The following is a 17,328-nucleotide window of genomic DNA, read 5'->3' on the forward strand; positions in this document are numbered from 1 at the left end:
AGGCAACGATTTCCATCTGCGAAGGAAACTCTGGATGTGCCCATCAGACCGGCCGGTCTCAGATAGCCCTGTTAACCGTGCTCTGGATTGCGGATCCTGAAGTCTTCAGTAAAGAGGTAGAGAGACTGCAACCCTGTGTCCTCGTTATTGACTGCACCCTACACCATTACCATCTACCTTACTGGGAAGCCGTGGGGACACACTTCACCTGTGGGAAGGTATACCATCCAGCTGCCATTCCATCACCCCAGCGGACCCCACAGCAGCGTCGGTCACCCTGACCGAACACCACAGGTGGCGTCACGAACCCCTGACAGACTGCACCACCTTTACTGGACGCCCCTTAGCAGGGTCGCGGACCGGGTCTAGCCACCATGACAGCCTCAGAACCGAACCAGGGAGGCCCGGTACCGAGAACGCGTGGCCCTGTGTCTAGGGGCGCTCCAAATACATAAAGTATAATATTTGGTTTATATGTGCGGATACTTGCCACTTTAATTATTTGATTGTGACTATATTTTTTTCTTTCTTTGAATTAGAAATGGGCACATTACTATAGAAATAGAGCGAGCTACATATTCATGTCCATACAAACAACGATTTGGAGAGGCAGCGCCAGACATTGAAGTACAGCTATCTGCATTCTTACAAGAATGGTACGAGTGCTACATTTTGGATTTTTTCCAGACGCACGTCAAAAGTAAGAAATTAATAAAAACCGTTTAGCATCTATTGAAATGTTTTAAAAAAAATGGTTAATGTCATGTTGTATTTTCTAACCTTTTCAGAAGTCAAAATAAGTGCACAATTGAGCAGCTAAATCTGCATCTAGTTTAAATTGTTCCTCTGGGTAATGAGATGCATAATCTGTAATCAATAGACATTACAAATGTATACACTATTACTGTAACAAAAATTAAAGATTTCGAAAATCAAACCAATTTCAAAACAATTCTAATTGTCCTAATTTATAGACATGCCTAATCCATACAGTCCTCCTGGGACACGTCCTCTTATTGAGTCATGTTAGGTGAATGTATGGCAGTTGGGGCGACAGCTGCCTGTTATTCTCCTGCCAGGAGATGTATAGTCATCTCTTTCCAGTTGATGATCTTGTTGGGCTTTGGTCACTAGTATCAAGTGGAAAGGAAGAATATTGCAGCTTAATAAAAAAAATTTTTTTCTATGATTCCCCCATAGGCCCTGTCCTTTTCAGTATGGCACAAGAATTTGTAAATGGAACCTATCACTTGCTCACAAAGTGTATAACCCCTTAATTTAGCGGAGCTAACACGATTCTGCCACTCTTTGCTGTTTTGCGCTGCATGGCTCTAGTGCAGAAACTGTCACAGACTTATGGCTCCTTGACTGCAGAATTTGCCACCTCTGCGGTGCAGTCCCGTTCACCATGTACCCGGTTTCTCTTAGGTCCTGCACTTTTACCACTCTCTGATTCTGCCACTAATAGTTCCACAGCATCTGAGACTGATAGAAGGTTCAACTATCCTCCCAAGTTCCACCACAGCCTCCATCTCTGCAGCGCTAACGTCACATTGACAATTACCCAGCTCGGCCGCTCCATCACAACTCCGGAGCTCCATTACTGGTTGCACCAGTGTCCGTAAGATTTCATAGTTGCATAGAATAACTAACATCTGGACCAGCAGAGACTCTTCTCTCACAGGGGTCGGAGATGCGCTCATTTCCGGCCCGATGACCAGAATCGGTAGTTAAAGGCCGCTGTCAGCGTTTGACAGCGGCATCTAACTAGTTAATAGCAGCGGGTTGATCGTGATTCCACCCGTCGCCATTGCTGGCACATGTCAGCTGTTCAAAACAGCTGACATCTCCCGACTTTGATGCGGGATCACCGCCCACCACCCACCCACCTACCTCAAAGCAGAGAATCTGATCTCGGAAGTACTATCCCATCTGAGGTCAGAAAGGGGTTAACGGAAACCTGCACATTGAAAAATGCTATTCACCTGCAGATTTAAACTTTAAGGGGTCTGCCCATCTCACAAATACCTTCATTTAGAAATAGAATATAGTTCTACAAATTCGCTATGTCTTTCGTCATGTGCGCGGCCGTGAAGGACCTTAGGTATCCATGGTTACGACTACTAGCAGTTAGCTACCTTACTGTTGCTATGAGTCGTCGTCACCATGGATAACTCAGGTCCTACACATGAGGAAATACATAGTGAATCAGGAGAACTAGATTACATTTCTACTTGGAGGTATTTGCTAATATTATATCTCCTACTACATATTGGGAGATGGAAATAACCATGTAAGATGCACGTTAATAACGATATGAAGCTGTCCTGTGCCTGCACAGAAAGCGCTGCTATTATATTCCTCCCAACAGCCTTGGCTTTCAGTCATAGATTCGCAGCTCAAGTCATTGTTAAAGAGAGTGGCGGTTATAAGCATGTCCCCTGCTGACCCTGACTGACAGCTGGATCAGCACTGACACTGCTGGCTGTCAGTCAGTACTGGCAAGTGGTGATAGCCGCCACTCAATATGTAACTAAGAATGACTTGAGCAGCGAATCTATGACACAAAGCCATAGGCTACCGTGGGAGATAAAGTTAATTCCCTCACGATAGTTGGGCTTTTATGTGCGGCAGCTGGTCATTTTCCAAACTAGATAAACCTGCATATTACCCCTGTATCTACTGGTTCCTTTTAATAACGTGGTTCGGTCAACATACAGCACACGCTACAAACAATTTTTGTGGCCCGCATTAATTAAGCTATCCCCAAAGAACAAGCATTTTTATTTTTTGGACTGGTGAATCGCATTTTTAAACATGTTGAATGAGAAAGCATTGGAATGCACTGATTAACTGTGTAAATGGGACTTATACTATGGGTTTTATACATTGTGTTAAAATTAATTTTGATAGAATGTTTAGTGTATTCATTTTTTTTTTTTTACATTTTTAAGGTATCTGCAACTTAATATAATCAGTTCCGGACAGGATCGGAAGTACGATGTGAAAGTACCATCATTTCTGCACAGTCGACCACGCGATTTTATTACTCATGTAATGCAGCGTTATTATAGTGATGTAGAAAGAGAAGACGTTGCAGTCCTGGATGAAGCAGCTGGAGTTTTTCAAGTCCACAGCGAAACGGAAAAATCAGTTGTGTATTCGGTTTGTACTGGCCCTGATGGCCCTTCTTGCACATGCAAGGGTTGGTGCCGGTTTCTATTGCCATGCAAGCACATTTGTGCAGTTCTCCACATGATTTTATTACTCATGTAATACAGCGTTATTATAGTAATGTAGAAAGAGAAGACGTTGCCACCCTGGATGAAGCAGCTGGAGTTTTTCAAGTCCACAGTGAAACAGAAAAATCCGTTGTGTGTTCGGTTTGTACTGGCCCTGATGGCCCTTCTTGCACATGCAAGGGTTGGTGCCGGTTTCTATTGCCATGCAAGCACATTTGTGCAGTTCTCCGGTACTCACCTTGCTGATGGGATCAGCTCATTGCCTCCTATAGAAACAACCCTTTATTTTCACAAGATGATGACTGTTTTCCGAAAAGTTTAGACAAAATCAGACAAGAGGAACCCGAACACTGTAGCCAGGAAAAAATGCAATGCTGATGAAGAAAAGTTACTTCAAGATTTACCCACAAGAAGAAGAAAAAATGTTCCAAAAGTAAATGTGTAAGAGTATTGAAAGAGCCTACTGATTGCATGTATGTTTTGCAAAATGGTGAACTTATAAACTAGAGGGCAAATTAACAAAATGGCTGTTACTGGTGAGGGAAAATCTGGCTTTTGACCATGTAGTAGAATTAGTGCCCACGCCAAAATCTTTAGTTCACGATTTACATACATGTCCTTCCAAAGAGAAAATATGGTAAGCCAAAAAAAAAAATCGAGAACTGCGTAGAGTAGGGATTCAAGCTGACTGTGATTGGGCAGGACACAAATGAGTCATTCATTGCAAATAAAGATAATGCTTGGGTGCAAATTGACAACATAAAGTTAACCCGAAATGATAGAGATGGGATTTGTTCCAATGGTTGGCTTGATGATACCATTAACATTTGTCAGCATCTGCTAAAAAAACACCCGAACATATCTGGATTCAAAGATACCGTGATTTTGGCCCATTCTAATATTGATGACGCAATTGGAAACCAGGTAGGGTAAATTCACCATGTTGGAGGTCATTGGGTGGTGTTTGTGTACAGCAGTTCTCTAGTTTCTGTTTATGACTCCATGACGTTCCCCGTGACTACACCGCCGATGCCCAGCGCTCTCCCTGTGACTACACCATCGGCTCCCAGTGTTTTCCCCCGTGACATGAACATGAGGAGTCAAACTTGCACCAAGAGTCTGTATCTGCTTATTTGACAGTGGAAAAGAAAGGAGACATTTAAACGTTGATCAATGTCAACTTTGTCAATAGACAGAAAGAAAAGATTCAGCAAAATCGCTTTGTTGTTAAAAGAATCATTGATATTATTCTTTGCATTGCAAAATTGTCTCTTGCCTACAGAGGGAAAGAGGAGGGAGCTCATTCTTTACTAAATGCGGAAATAAATCATGGTAATTTTCAGGAGTTGGCAATGCTTTGTAGCAAATATGAGTCCACATTCAAAAAACCATGCTGAGGAAGTAATGGACATAAGCAAAAAAAGAAAAAAAATGTAAACATCCTGGAAGTAAAGGAAAAGGTAACCATAAACCGACTAATTCTAATAATGGGTAATATGGTTAAACAAAAAATAACCAAAAGAAGTGAAAGAAGCTGTGCAATTTAGTGTAGAAATAGATGAGTACTCAAGAAATTTCCGTTAATGAGAAATGCAGCTTAATTTTGCGCTATGCTAAGGATAGAAACGTGCATGAGCGGCTATTTTCTTTAATCAATGTCAGCAGCACAACAGGAGAAGAGCTTTTCACAAAGCTAAAAGAAGAATTAGAAAAGTTCCCCTTAAGTGTTAAGAACATTATTGGCTGTTCAATTGATGGTGCAGCAAATATGAGTGGGTGCCACAATGGCGTCCAGGCCCATATAACAGACACTGCGTGCAATTCCATAGACACTTGGTGTTATGCTCATATCCTCAAATTAGTGATCATTGATGTGACTAAGTGTACCACTTCAGTAAAATCATTATTTGGTCTTTTAGAAAAAACAACTGTTTTTTTTTCTCTGACTCCTACAAGAGATCATCTGTTTGGACAGAACAGGTATCATCCCAGTCTCAGGGACAAGCAAAACTAACTAGGCTGAAAAAAATAATAGGAGACACTCTGCGGTGAAGTAAGCCAAGGGCACGGAGTGCAATTTTTGGCTCATCTCATGATTATTCCAAACAGCTCTATAGCACTCTGTTGTACTGCTTGGAACACATCGTAGACTCTCCAAGATTTGACAGTAAGGCTGTGAATCACGCAAACAGTTTACTTCATGGATGGACAAAGTATGATACCTTGCTGATATCGTTTCTGTAGATTTTTGAAATCGCAAGTCCTGTTTCTGACTATATACAAACTCGTGGCCTGGTGTTAAATATTAATTATTATTACACTCAATTCTGTACTGAGCCTCGTGGAAGGTTACGCTGACATTACAAAGTTATTTCTGTATATTTAGCTCAGAGAAAAAGTTAACACCATATAGAGAGAACACGTGGTCTATGGGACATATATAATCACGGCTGTCACTTGGAGGGGGGCAGTCACTTGGGGTCTCCTCCTGTCATCTCCTTCACTCTCTACAGACGGAATGAACAGCTGGTATGCGAGTTAACAAGGATGACTACTACGACACGAAAAGACAGGGACAGCCACCATTTACCACTCAGAATCTCAGGAAAGATGGAAAACAAATGGACAATCTCTATGTAACTATTTTATGTTATGCTGCAATGATGCTTTTTGATGGACAATCCAATAAACCACTAAAACAAAATTTATGAGGCATCTGGTAAAGAGTCCTGATTAAATAAATATGAAAAATAAGCATATTTAACACCTGGATATTCTACAGGCATGGCGAAAGATTGAGAATGCCAAAAGACAGATTTTTTTCCCCCAGATTCATGATGAGCAATCTATAAAGGCTGTTATTGAACACAATTTACCACAAAGGAGACCAGCAAAGAAAAAAAGCTATGCCTGGTGAATTAGGCTACTTTCACACTAGCGTTAACTGCAATACGTTAAAATGCGTCGTTTTGCAGAAAAAACGCATCCTGCAAAAGTGCTTGCAGGATGCGTTTTTTCCACCATAGACTTGTATTGGCGACGCATAGCAACGTATTGTCGTACGACGTATGCGTTGAAATTTGGCGACACGTCGTCTGGAAAAAACGTAGATTGTAAAGTTTTTTGTCTCCGCCAAAAAAAAGTGTCGTGACGCATCCTGCGGCATGCGTCGTTGGCTACAATGGAAGCCTATGAGCGACGGATCCATCGAGACACGTCGTACGACGCAATGCAGCGCTGCAATACTTTTTTTTTATACTGAGCATGCTCAGAAGCAGGATTTTTTAGCCAATTGGCCAGACACCCCCAAATCTATATAAACCTGGCCGGGGCCTTCAACCCCACATATGCCAACAAGAAGACAGAGAGAGAAGAAGCGTGCCAGCAAGACCCCAGCCTTCCAGCAAGACCCCAGCCTTCCAGCAAGACCCCAGCCTGCCAGCAAGACCCCAGCCTGCCAGCAAGACCCCAGCCTTCCAGCAAGACCCCAGCCTGCCAGCAAGACCCCAGCCTGCCAGCAAGACCCCAGCCTTCCAGCAAGACCCCAGCCTTCCAGCAAGACCCCAGCCTGCCAGCAAGACCCCAGCCTGCCAGCAAGACCCCAGCCTTCCAGCAAGACCCCAGCCTGCCAGCAAGACCCCAGCCTGCCAGCAAGACCCCAGCCTGCCAGCAAGACCCCAGCCACACCAGACTCCAGCCACCATAGAAACAGTGTGAGTATTGCCATTTTTGTGTGCGTCTGTGTGCATGTGTCTGCATGTCTGTGCGTGTGTGCATTGGTGTCTGTATGACGTACTGACTACAGCAAGAGCTTAAAACCTGAATACAACCTGAGGCCTGCCGTCATCCTGCAACAGCCAGTGCCCTGCTACAGTCCAGATCCACCCTGAGGCCTGCCACTGTGAAGACATCAAGCTCCAGCCGGAGGACTGATGGCCTTTTGTGTGCGTGTGTGTGCGTATGCGTTTCGTGTTTGGGTCCGCCTGTGTGTGTTTGCATAAGCCCTATGTGCTCTTGTGTGTGTATTTTGGTACTGCTGTGTGCTTTTGTATGTATGTCTTCACGTGCCTGCACCTTATTATGCCTTCGCCAATCTTATGCCTGTTCATGTGTTATGCTTGTGTTATGACGGCACCTGTGTGCTTGCAGGCATGTTTGTGTGTGTCTTGTTGATTGCATGTGCATTTGTCCATGCCTTAATTGGTTAATTGCCTTTTTCTGATGTATTTACTAAGTATAGTGGTCTGTGCAGCCTGTGGTTTAAATGTGTTTTTTTTTTTCCCTCTTAATTTTTTTTTTTAAAAATCGGATGTATTTTTGCAAAGTCTAGTGGTCTGCAGCTTGTGGTTAGAATGTGTGAGTGCTTTTTTTTTTTTTTTAAAGTTGATTTTTTTATTACTGTTGAAACCATTCCCAGTTGATGTACTTGTATTTAAAATAAAGAGCATTTCAGCTCCTAATTGAGATGTTAAAAAAAAAAAAAAAAAAAAACGAAAAAAAAAAAGAATATAATAAAATGTTTATTAAAAAATTGTCCGTAGTATAATTTCATAAAGGTAAATTTAAAACTGGTGTATGTACCAATGGTTACACATGCAATACAGAGTTGGTTGAGGGCTCATTTTTTAATAAAGGTTATACTTTAAAGGTTTTTTGGGGGAGGTTATTTTTGAAAATAAAATGTGGTAAATATATTTTTACATGGTGGGTTCACATTTCAAAATATATATTTTTTTGGACATGGAAATGAATGGTATAACGTGCACCTGTTTTTGGGTTTTGGTGTTCACCTTTAATGAACATTTCTCACATCATTTTAGCAGGGTGTTTATCGTTAAACATTACCTAGTTTGGGGGGTGGTCTAACTATAAATCCATTATACTTATTACAGATACACTAGGGACCACATCCACGGACCAGCCCACCAGGACCACATCCTCACATCTTAAAAAGTAAGTTTTGAAGACCCCAAATCTGCTACGTCAATGTGTAGAGCAGATTGCAAGTGACTTTTAACTTACAGACACACCAGGACCACATCCACGGACCAGGACCACATCCACGGACCAGGACCACATCCACGGACCACAGCCGCCGGCCTTCATACCGCCACAATGTCCTCTTCTAACAGCCCTCCTCCACAGCAACAGCATGTATTGGTAAGTTAACCAAAATATTGTAAATTAAAAAAAAAAAATTTTAAATTTACATTTTTGTAAAATCACTACATGCATAAATTATGTTTAAACAGGAAGCTGAATCAGATGAGGAGCTGTCAGAAGGGGCCGAGACGGGTGGAGAGATGCAAGTGGAGGAGGAACCAAGTGTAAGTAGTGGTGAAACACTTGCTTCACACATCACACTGCACCATACACAAAAGATTTTCATATATAACTTAATATAAAACACAGAAAACATATACATACATTAAAGATATTTTTTTTTCCTTTATTTCAGTCTCCTGCTGCTGAACATTCAGCAAACCGCTCCCAGAGTCGGCAGACTCGTCGCCGCGGTCGGCCATCAGTGAGTTGGTTTTTGGGGGGGATTCGAATGGTACTTTTGTGTTTCAGTGTACTAATTTTTATGTTTTTTTTTTTTTTTTCTCACAGGCTTCACAGCGTGCTCCCGCCGAAGACTTTGAAATAACCATTGAGTGTCACATCGAGGAGGTTCGCGAGCGGGAGCCGCAGTGGAACATGGCTGACCGCAGGCATGCCGATACCAGTGTCACCCGTCGGCTCTGGTTGGAAGTATGCCAGAACATCTTTCCGAGGTGGGAGGACCTTCTTCCACAGCAGCAGAGCAAACTATGTAAGTATTCACTTTTCAGTGATGTTTAGAGCTGAATGTAATGTCTTGCATTTACCATTTTTTTTTTCTCTTCGTTCTTGTCTTCACAGGTGGCAAGGTTAGGAAGCGGTGGCGGTCACTGAGGGATCGCTTTAAGAGGGAATTTAACGAGGAGATGCAGGCCCGGAGTGGCTCAGCAGGAAGGAAGAAGAGGAGGTATAGATACGGCCCTGCCCTCTCCTTCCTGAGGCAAACCATGCTGAGTAGAGTGTAAGTATTCTACAGCCCACTAATAACCATGTTAACCTGTCTAACTAAAGTTTGGTTTCAGTCCGGGCTTTTTCATATCAATATATTAATTTTTTTTGTTTTTTTCTTTCACAGCACCTTCTCCAGCCACCGTGCGCCTGCATCTTCCTCTGCGCCCTCTGGAGCGATCCCTCCCGAGTCCGCCACCGGGGGCCACGTCGGTAGGCCCCACACCTCTGACCCCTCCACTTCAGCCACTGGAGCGCAGCCTTCCTTACTCGCATCTGATGGTCAACAGATAGCGTTCCCTTTACCCCACCCCTCTGATCCTGCCACCTCTAGACCACCATTAGGTTCGTGGCGGCAGCGACAGAGGGGTCAGGAAAGGAGCTATGCTCCTGAGTTCTTACATCTGAATGCATCCTTCCAAAGCTCTTTCAAAATTTTGGGAGAGCAAGTGACTGCTGGTTTCAACATGGTGCAATCACGCATCAGTGAAACCAGCAGGGAAACCAGCAGTCGCTTGGATAGGCTGCATTCAGATGTAAGTCAATCTCCGGCAAATCTTTTTTTCCAATCCATGCTCAGGAGCATGGAGAAGCTTTCTTTTGAGCAACAGATGCGGGTAATGAATACCTGCCATAATGCTCTAATTAAGGCCCTTCACGAACCCCAATCTACCCCCACACATCCCAGGCCCCATTTCCACACCATGCCCCCCATTACCCAGCCCAGTCCCAATATCCACGCCAGTCCCAATACCCAACCCAGTCCCAATACCCATCCCGGCCCACAAATCAAATGTCTTCCCCACTGTTTTCTTCCTTGCCCAGCTTTCCTTCCCCATTAAGTTTTCCACCTACCCCAACACCAGCCCCCTCTGGTCAGCCTCCTGCTTTTACCCCCCCCTTTCCACTGCACCCCAAACAAGTAGGGTTTCCCCACCTATCAACGTGGTCCAACCTTCCAGCCCCTCCTCCCCTCGTATCTCCACCCCACACTTTGAAGATTTTTAACATTATGTACAAATGTTAAAAGTTTAAAAATTTTATTAAAAAAATTTTGAAAAGTTAAGAAAAAAATTTTTTTGATAATAAATATATCTACGAGGGTTGGTGCCAGTTTCTATTGCCATGCAAGCAAGTTCTCTGGTACTCACCTTGCAGATGGGATCAGTTCAGGGCCTCCTATGGAAACAACCCTTTATTTTCACTAGATGATGACTGTTTTCCGAAAATTACAGACAAAATCAAACAAGAGGAACCCGAACACTGTAGCCAGGAAAATATGCATGCGGATGAAGAAAAGTTACTTCAAGATTTACCCCCAAGTAAAAAAAAATTCCAAAAGTAAATGTGTAAGACTATTGAAAGAGCTTACTGATTGCATGTATGTTTTGCAAAATGGTGAACTTATAAACTAGAGGGCAAATTAACAAAATGGCTGTTACTGGTGAGGGAAAATCTTGCTTTTGACCATGTAGTAGAATTAGTGCCCACGCCAAAATCTTTAGTTCATGATTACATACATGTCCTTCCTAAGAGAAAATATGGTAAGCCAAAAATCCAGAATTCCCCCCTCCTGCTGCTCCCCCAGGTGATGCACTAACTGGGACCCAACTGACCAATGGGAATAAAGGGGAAGGCGCATCTGGCCACACCTACATGGGTTAAATGCAGGAACCCGGGGTCAGCAACTTTTTCCTTTTTCTCCCTGGCTGACCCTTGGAAGCTGTTTCCTGAGGACCCCTGGAGCAGCGGAGCCCCCTGGTCGAGTCCCTGCGGCGGAGAGCTGCACAGGAAGGTGAGCACTGGCTTCAAGCCCTTATTACTGCCTTCAGCACTCACCTCCCTGTGCCCTCTCCTCACCTTCATACGTGCGTCTGCAGGCCTTCCGCCCCTGGGGCACCATTGGCCAATATCACCCACGGCCGTGCTACCCAGATTTCTGCTCCTGACACAGCCTGCCCATGCTTGGGTCCCTGCGCCTCCTCCCCCACTGTGCTCCCACACGCTGACCCACCTGACTCTTTGCTCGGGTGGGGGATGCCCAGCTCCTCACCCGGGCCGCACGTCGCTCCCGGACATCATCCGCTGCTCTGGGTGCGAGGGGGGATATAGCGGGGATGCAGGCGGTCCGCACGGGGGCTCTGGGTTGCGGCATTCAAATTTAGGCCCTGGCTTGGGCCTACTCCACGCCATCCCCGCCCCCTTCCAGCGAGGCTCCACCCACTACCACGAGTCCCTGTGATGCTCCACCCGCCTTAGATTATCGGCAAGGCTCCGGCCTACTTCCTGTGCCCGTCCAGCACCATTCTGTATGCAGGCATAGCCGCACTGCCTGTAGAGGGGACGGGGTACGGGACGCTGTATCCCCTAACCACAACAGTTACAGACGTATGCGCCGCAGACCGTCCCCATCCTCCTCCGAAGACTCCCAGCATTACGTCTAGTCCCCCTAATTCCCACTATTCCCCCTATCGGCGCAGACGCAGCGCACATACGTATCGCTACAGATCCCGGTCCGCTAGATGGCGCTCACCATCCATATCAGGACGGTCTGACAGTTCTGAGTGCTGTGATAGGCGGTACCGTAGAAGATGGCGGTCACCCCGAGGATCCATCAACAGGGCTGGAGCGACACCTTCAGCAGTAACCGCTCAGCCACACGACGAGCCATCGCCGTCATGTGCCCCAGCCTCGGCTACCGGCAGGAGATACCCACCCTCATGTCCCCGGGCTACCGGCCAACATCAAGAATGTACCACCACATCGGAAGACGGAAGAGTCACTCTCGCCCCGGCACACGGCTGTCTACAACCACGTGCGGCGGCTTTAGCTACCGGCCAGGGAACCACATCTCCACCTCCCTGGGCTTCCTGCCAACAAGTTGTCGCTACGACGGGAGTCGGAGTACCTTCACCACCGGGAGATACTCGGCCTGCGTCACACAGCGGTAAGAGCTCTGAATTCGGTGAGCACCACGCCATACACATCACAGGGGGAAGGAAAATTAGCATCCACTATCAGGGCGCTGGTCCACCAGCTAACTCGCAGACCAACTGACACAAGGACAGCTCAATCAGCTAGCCTTCACAGAGACGCCCCCTAGGTACACACGTTGATCCAGAGATAAAACAGAAAATATGGGATAACAATTACGTGGATATATGGTCACTATTGTCAAAAGACCAACAATCCGTAGATAAGGAGCAGAGGTCAGGATACAAAAGTAACAGACCAAAGAGCGCCCAAACCATGAACAGTTGGCTTTAGGCCTTTGCAGTCTTAGGCTGCATTATGGGTCAAAAACACCCAGAACGCTGTTCCGAGCTATTCATATACCAAGACCTAGTATATAACTCTTAGAAGTCTCACAGTGAGTCAGCGTGGAGGCGGTACGACGAAGAATTCCGCAGGCGGCTTGCCATGCAACCCGACCTATGCTGGGGCGTTAAAGCGACGGATGTTTGGTTGCGTCTTATGCTAACCCCCAAAAAAACCCTTTTCATCGTCGGCCACGAATTACCCAGCCATCGCAGGCCAAAATTCAGTGGTCGTACGGAGACCAGGAGCCTGCTTGCTGTATAACGAGGGGTACTGCTGCTTCAACGGTTCCTGTAGATACAAACACGACTGCTCCGCCTGCGGTGGTGGACACCCCGCAGCGAGATGTACGCGCCAAGCACCTGCAAGGCATAACCCCGGTGAACGTTACCGCAGTGGGCCCCTGGCAAAGCCTCTACCCCAATAAAGAGACGGCGCAGCAACTCGATCACGGTTTCAAATTTGGTTTCTTTATCCCCTTTAACTTTAGTCGCACAACGAAATCGGGGAATAATCTAAAATCCGCTCGCGAATTTCCCGAGATCTTACGGGAAAAAAAATTCAAAAAGAGGTAGAACTAGGCAGGATGGCAGGCCAATCTACATCACTGCCATTCATGAATTTTAGAATCGTCCCTAAAAAAGAACCGGGAAAATACTTCCGGGACATAGTGTGCCGGCGCATGCGCACTAATGGTTTTCGGCTTTGCCCGCAGTTGGGCAAAGCATACTACGCAGGCGCAAGAGCCGAATGCACTGCGCAGCAGCAAGAAAAGAGCGCGATCTGTGTGATTCACAGATCGAATTACGTCAGACATGCCGAGGAGTGGGGGGAGAAACAGTGATTTCACAACGCCCATTTGACCAGACCAGCGTGATTGACAGGGGAAAACGGCGACTTTACTAATGTATTTTGGCAGCAACGGTGGGGATTCAGGGGACAATAACGGCACTAGCTCATAATGAAAAAACGGGGTGACATGTTCCCTGTAAAGGCTGGAAAAGGCTCCAACCTAGTCAGGAGTGTCGTCGTCCGATTTCTTTGAGTCTACGATATTATCACGATTTCCTCGTCGGTATGCATTTCCCAATACGAGTCAATCCTAGTGTCAGCCGCGTTTGCCACCGCCTTTTTCGGAGCGCTCCGGATTAGCGAGCTGGTACCGCGTTCAAAAACCTCATCAGAGGGCGGACTAATCAACGAAGACCTCGTCATATGTAAGGACGCATTGCGCATTAGGGTGCGTAAATCCAAACGCGACCCCGCCGGGAGAGGGACGTGGGTCCTTGTTAAGTCGGATGGTCCCGTATGCCCACTTAACGTAGTAAAAAGATACATGGCAATGAAACGCGCGGGTAGATTCTTTCTGTCACACGCAGACGACTCCCCCTTACCAAATACCAGTTCCACATAATTTTCAATCGGTGTCTCGAAGCAGTTAGCGTCGATCCGTCGGAATACGGAACACATTGTTTCCGTATAGGGGCTGCTACCGAGGCGGCTAAGGCCGGGATCCCTGAGGCTGAAGTGCAGCGATTGGGGTCGATGGAAATCCACATGCTTTGCCAGATACATAAGACCTGACCGGCTTAAGTAACGTATCTTGTCTTTTCCAGGCACCCAAAAACCTGCAGTTTGGGTGGTTGGACATTCATACATCTACTGGGCAAAGAAACGGGCCAAACATCGGCCCGGTGGTGCGAATCTAGGCTTCAGGAATGCAGAGATCAACTAGAGAGGGATAAGAGGCCTACAGTGGCAAAAAAAAATCTTCCCAGAAGTCGTTGACATCGCTAAGAGGGCCAAAGGGCCGGTGATACTACCGTGTTTCCCCGAAAGTAAGACAGTGTCATACATTCTTTTTACCCCCAAAAGTCCCACTATGTCTTACTTTCGGGGTATGTCTTATATTGGGGAAAAAAATGTCGATTTTTGTTATGGGGCCCATACTGTCCTGATTTGTCACTTGTGCCCCCATTCTGTCCTTATTTGTTACTTGTGCCCCCATAGTGACAAATCAGGACAGTATGGATGGGGGCACAAGTGACAAATCAGGACAGTATGGGGCCCATACTGTCCTGATTTGTCACTTATGCCCCCATCATACTGTCCTGACTCCTGATAATTGTGCCCCACACAGCCCATAGTCCGGTTTGTGCTGCCCCCAACCGCATCCCCCCCAGGGCTGGCCGCTGCTCCATTACCTGGTCCCCGCGGCCACGGTATGGAGCACCGGCACCGACCGACCCCACAAGTTGCAGTACACAGCCGCACAAAACACCGGCGTCCGGCGCAGCAGCCTGTGTCACGCTCAGTGACGTCACCCGCTGCTGGAGCTTCCCTGATGCGGAAGTGCCAGCGGCGATCAGCGCCTGTCCGTGTTTCAATGCAGGGCGCGCAGGAGTGCCTGAAGGGTAGGGGAACCTGGCGTAGCGACGCGCAGCAGCCTGTCTCTGGCGGCTGGCCGAGCAGTGCCAGTGCCGCGGGCCGTTTATAAACGTCAGGCGGGCCGGATGCGGCCCGCATCTTGCCCAGGTCTGCACTATGTCCTACTTTCGGGGTACGTCCTACATTATCTGACCCCCTAAAACCCCCCACTACGTCTTACTATCGGGGGTGTCTTACGGTAGTACTGCATGCCGGCGGCAACGATCTGGGAAAACAGATATGTATTTGAGCTCAGTTCAACGATGACAGCTGATATCGAGCGTTTCTTCTACTTGTTACCTGATATGATATTGATGTGGTCAGAGATGGTGCCACGAGCGGTCTGGCACGGGGCTAAGGACCCAAGAGGCTTAGAACGATCAATAAAAAAGGTCAACCTGAGAGTGGCAAGATTTGTTAAAGAAAAATTCGGCATTGTAGTTCGCCACTACCAACTGGAAGGCGACAAATCAGGACTGCTGAGGCCCGACGGCATTCAACTCTCAGACATTGGGCTCGATATATTTTTGTCAGGCCTACAAGACGGAATCGAACAGGCCCTAACGCTGATGGGTGGGGGTCGGAGTCACGTGTAGGTAGTACACATGATCCTCCATGGTGAAAGTGGAGGGAGGGGCAAAGCTTCGTAGCCGCTCATTGGCTGGTCGCCTGTCGGTCGCAGACTGGGCCCACGGCTGTTAGCCCGTTGCGAAATGTAATTTGCCCCTCCCTGCTTATCAAATTAATGAACTGTGACCGACTAGTTCAACCCATCTGAGCCTGTTCGTGTTGTCTTTTCGGGATTGGTGGTAGGGGGGGAAGGCACTATTTACGACACACGGGTCTCCTCAGTCCCTATGGAGCAGAGTGTTCAAATACCAGAGTCGGCTACGAAGAGCTCAGGCTACTGGGTCCAACCATAAATTTTGTGGGATTTGTTAGGTGATTAGTGTTTCTTTGTTAGGTTGAACTACCACTGTGAACTATAATTAAAATATCCTTTTTATTATTTGTCTTAAAAAATATATTATTAAAATGTTATTAAATGACTAAAAAAAAAGGAAGAGGTGTGGGAAACTGATTGGGCAGGACACAAATGAGTCATTCATTGCAAATAAAGATAATGCTTGGGTGCAAATTGACAACATAAAATTAACCCAAGATGATAGAGATGGGATTTGTTCCAATGGTTGGCTTGATGACGATACCATTAACATTTGTCAGTATCTGCTTAAAAAAAACACCAGAACATATCTGGATTCAAAGATACCGTGATTTTGGCCCATTCTAATATTCATGACGCAATTGGAAACCAGGTAGTGCAAATTCACCATGTTGGAAGTCATTGGGTGGTGTCCGTGTACAGCAGTTCTCTGGTTTCTGTTTATGACTCCATAACGTTCCCCGTGACTACACCGCCGATGCCCAGCGCTCTCCCCGTGACTACACTACTGGTGCCCAGCATTCACCCTGTGACTACACTGCTGGTGCCCAGCGTTCACCCTGTGACTACACTATCGGCGCCCAGCATTTTCCCCGTGACTACACTACTGGTGCCCAGCATTCACCCTGTGACTACACTACTGGTGCCCAGCGTTCACCCTGCGACTACACTATCGGCGCCCAGCATTTTCCCCGTGACTACACTACTAGTGCCCAGCGTTCACCCAGTGACTACACTGCTGGTGCCCTGCGTTCACCCTGCAACTACACCAGCGGCACCCAGTATTTTCCCCATGACTACACTACTGGTGCCCAGCATTCACCCTGCAACTACACCAGCGGCACCCAGTGTTTTCCCCATGACATGAACATGAGGAGTCAAACTTGTACCAAGAGTCTGTATCTGCTTATTTGACTGTGGAAAAGAAAGGAGACATTTAAACGTTGATCAATGTCAACTTTGTCGACACAAAGAAAAGATTCAGCAAAATCGCTATGTTAAAAGAATCATTGATATTATTCTTTGCATTGCAAAATTGTCTCTTGCCTACAGAGGGAAAGAGGAGGGAGCTCATTCTTTACTAAATGCGGAATTAAATCATGGTAATTTTCTGGAGTTGGCAATGCTTTGTAGCAAATATAAGTCCACATTCAAAAAAACCATGTTGAGGAAGTAATGGCCATAAGCAAAAAAAGAAAAAAACGTAAACATCCTGAAAGTAAAGGAAGAGGTAACCATAAACCGACTAATTCTAATAATGGGTAATATGGTTAAACAAAATAACCGAAGAAGTGAAAGAAGCTGTGCAATTTAGTGTAGAAATAGATGAGTACTCATATATCCGTT

Source organism: Ranitomeya imitator, chromosome 1, assembly GCF_032444005.1.
Source record: "Ranitomeya imitator isolate aRanImi1 chromosome 1, aRanImi1.pri, whole genome shotgun sequence".
Classification (NCBI taxonomy): Eukaryota; Metazoa; Chordata; class Amphibia; order Anura; family Dendrobatidae; genus Ranitomeya; species Ranitomeya imitator.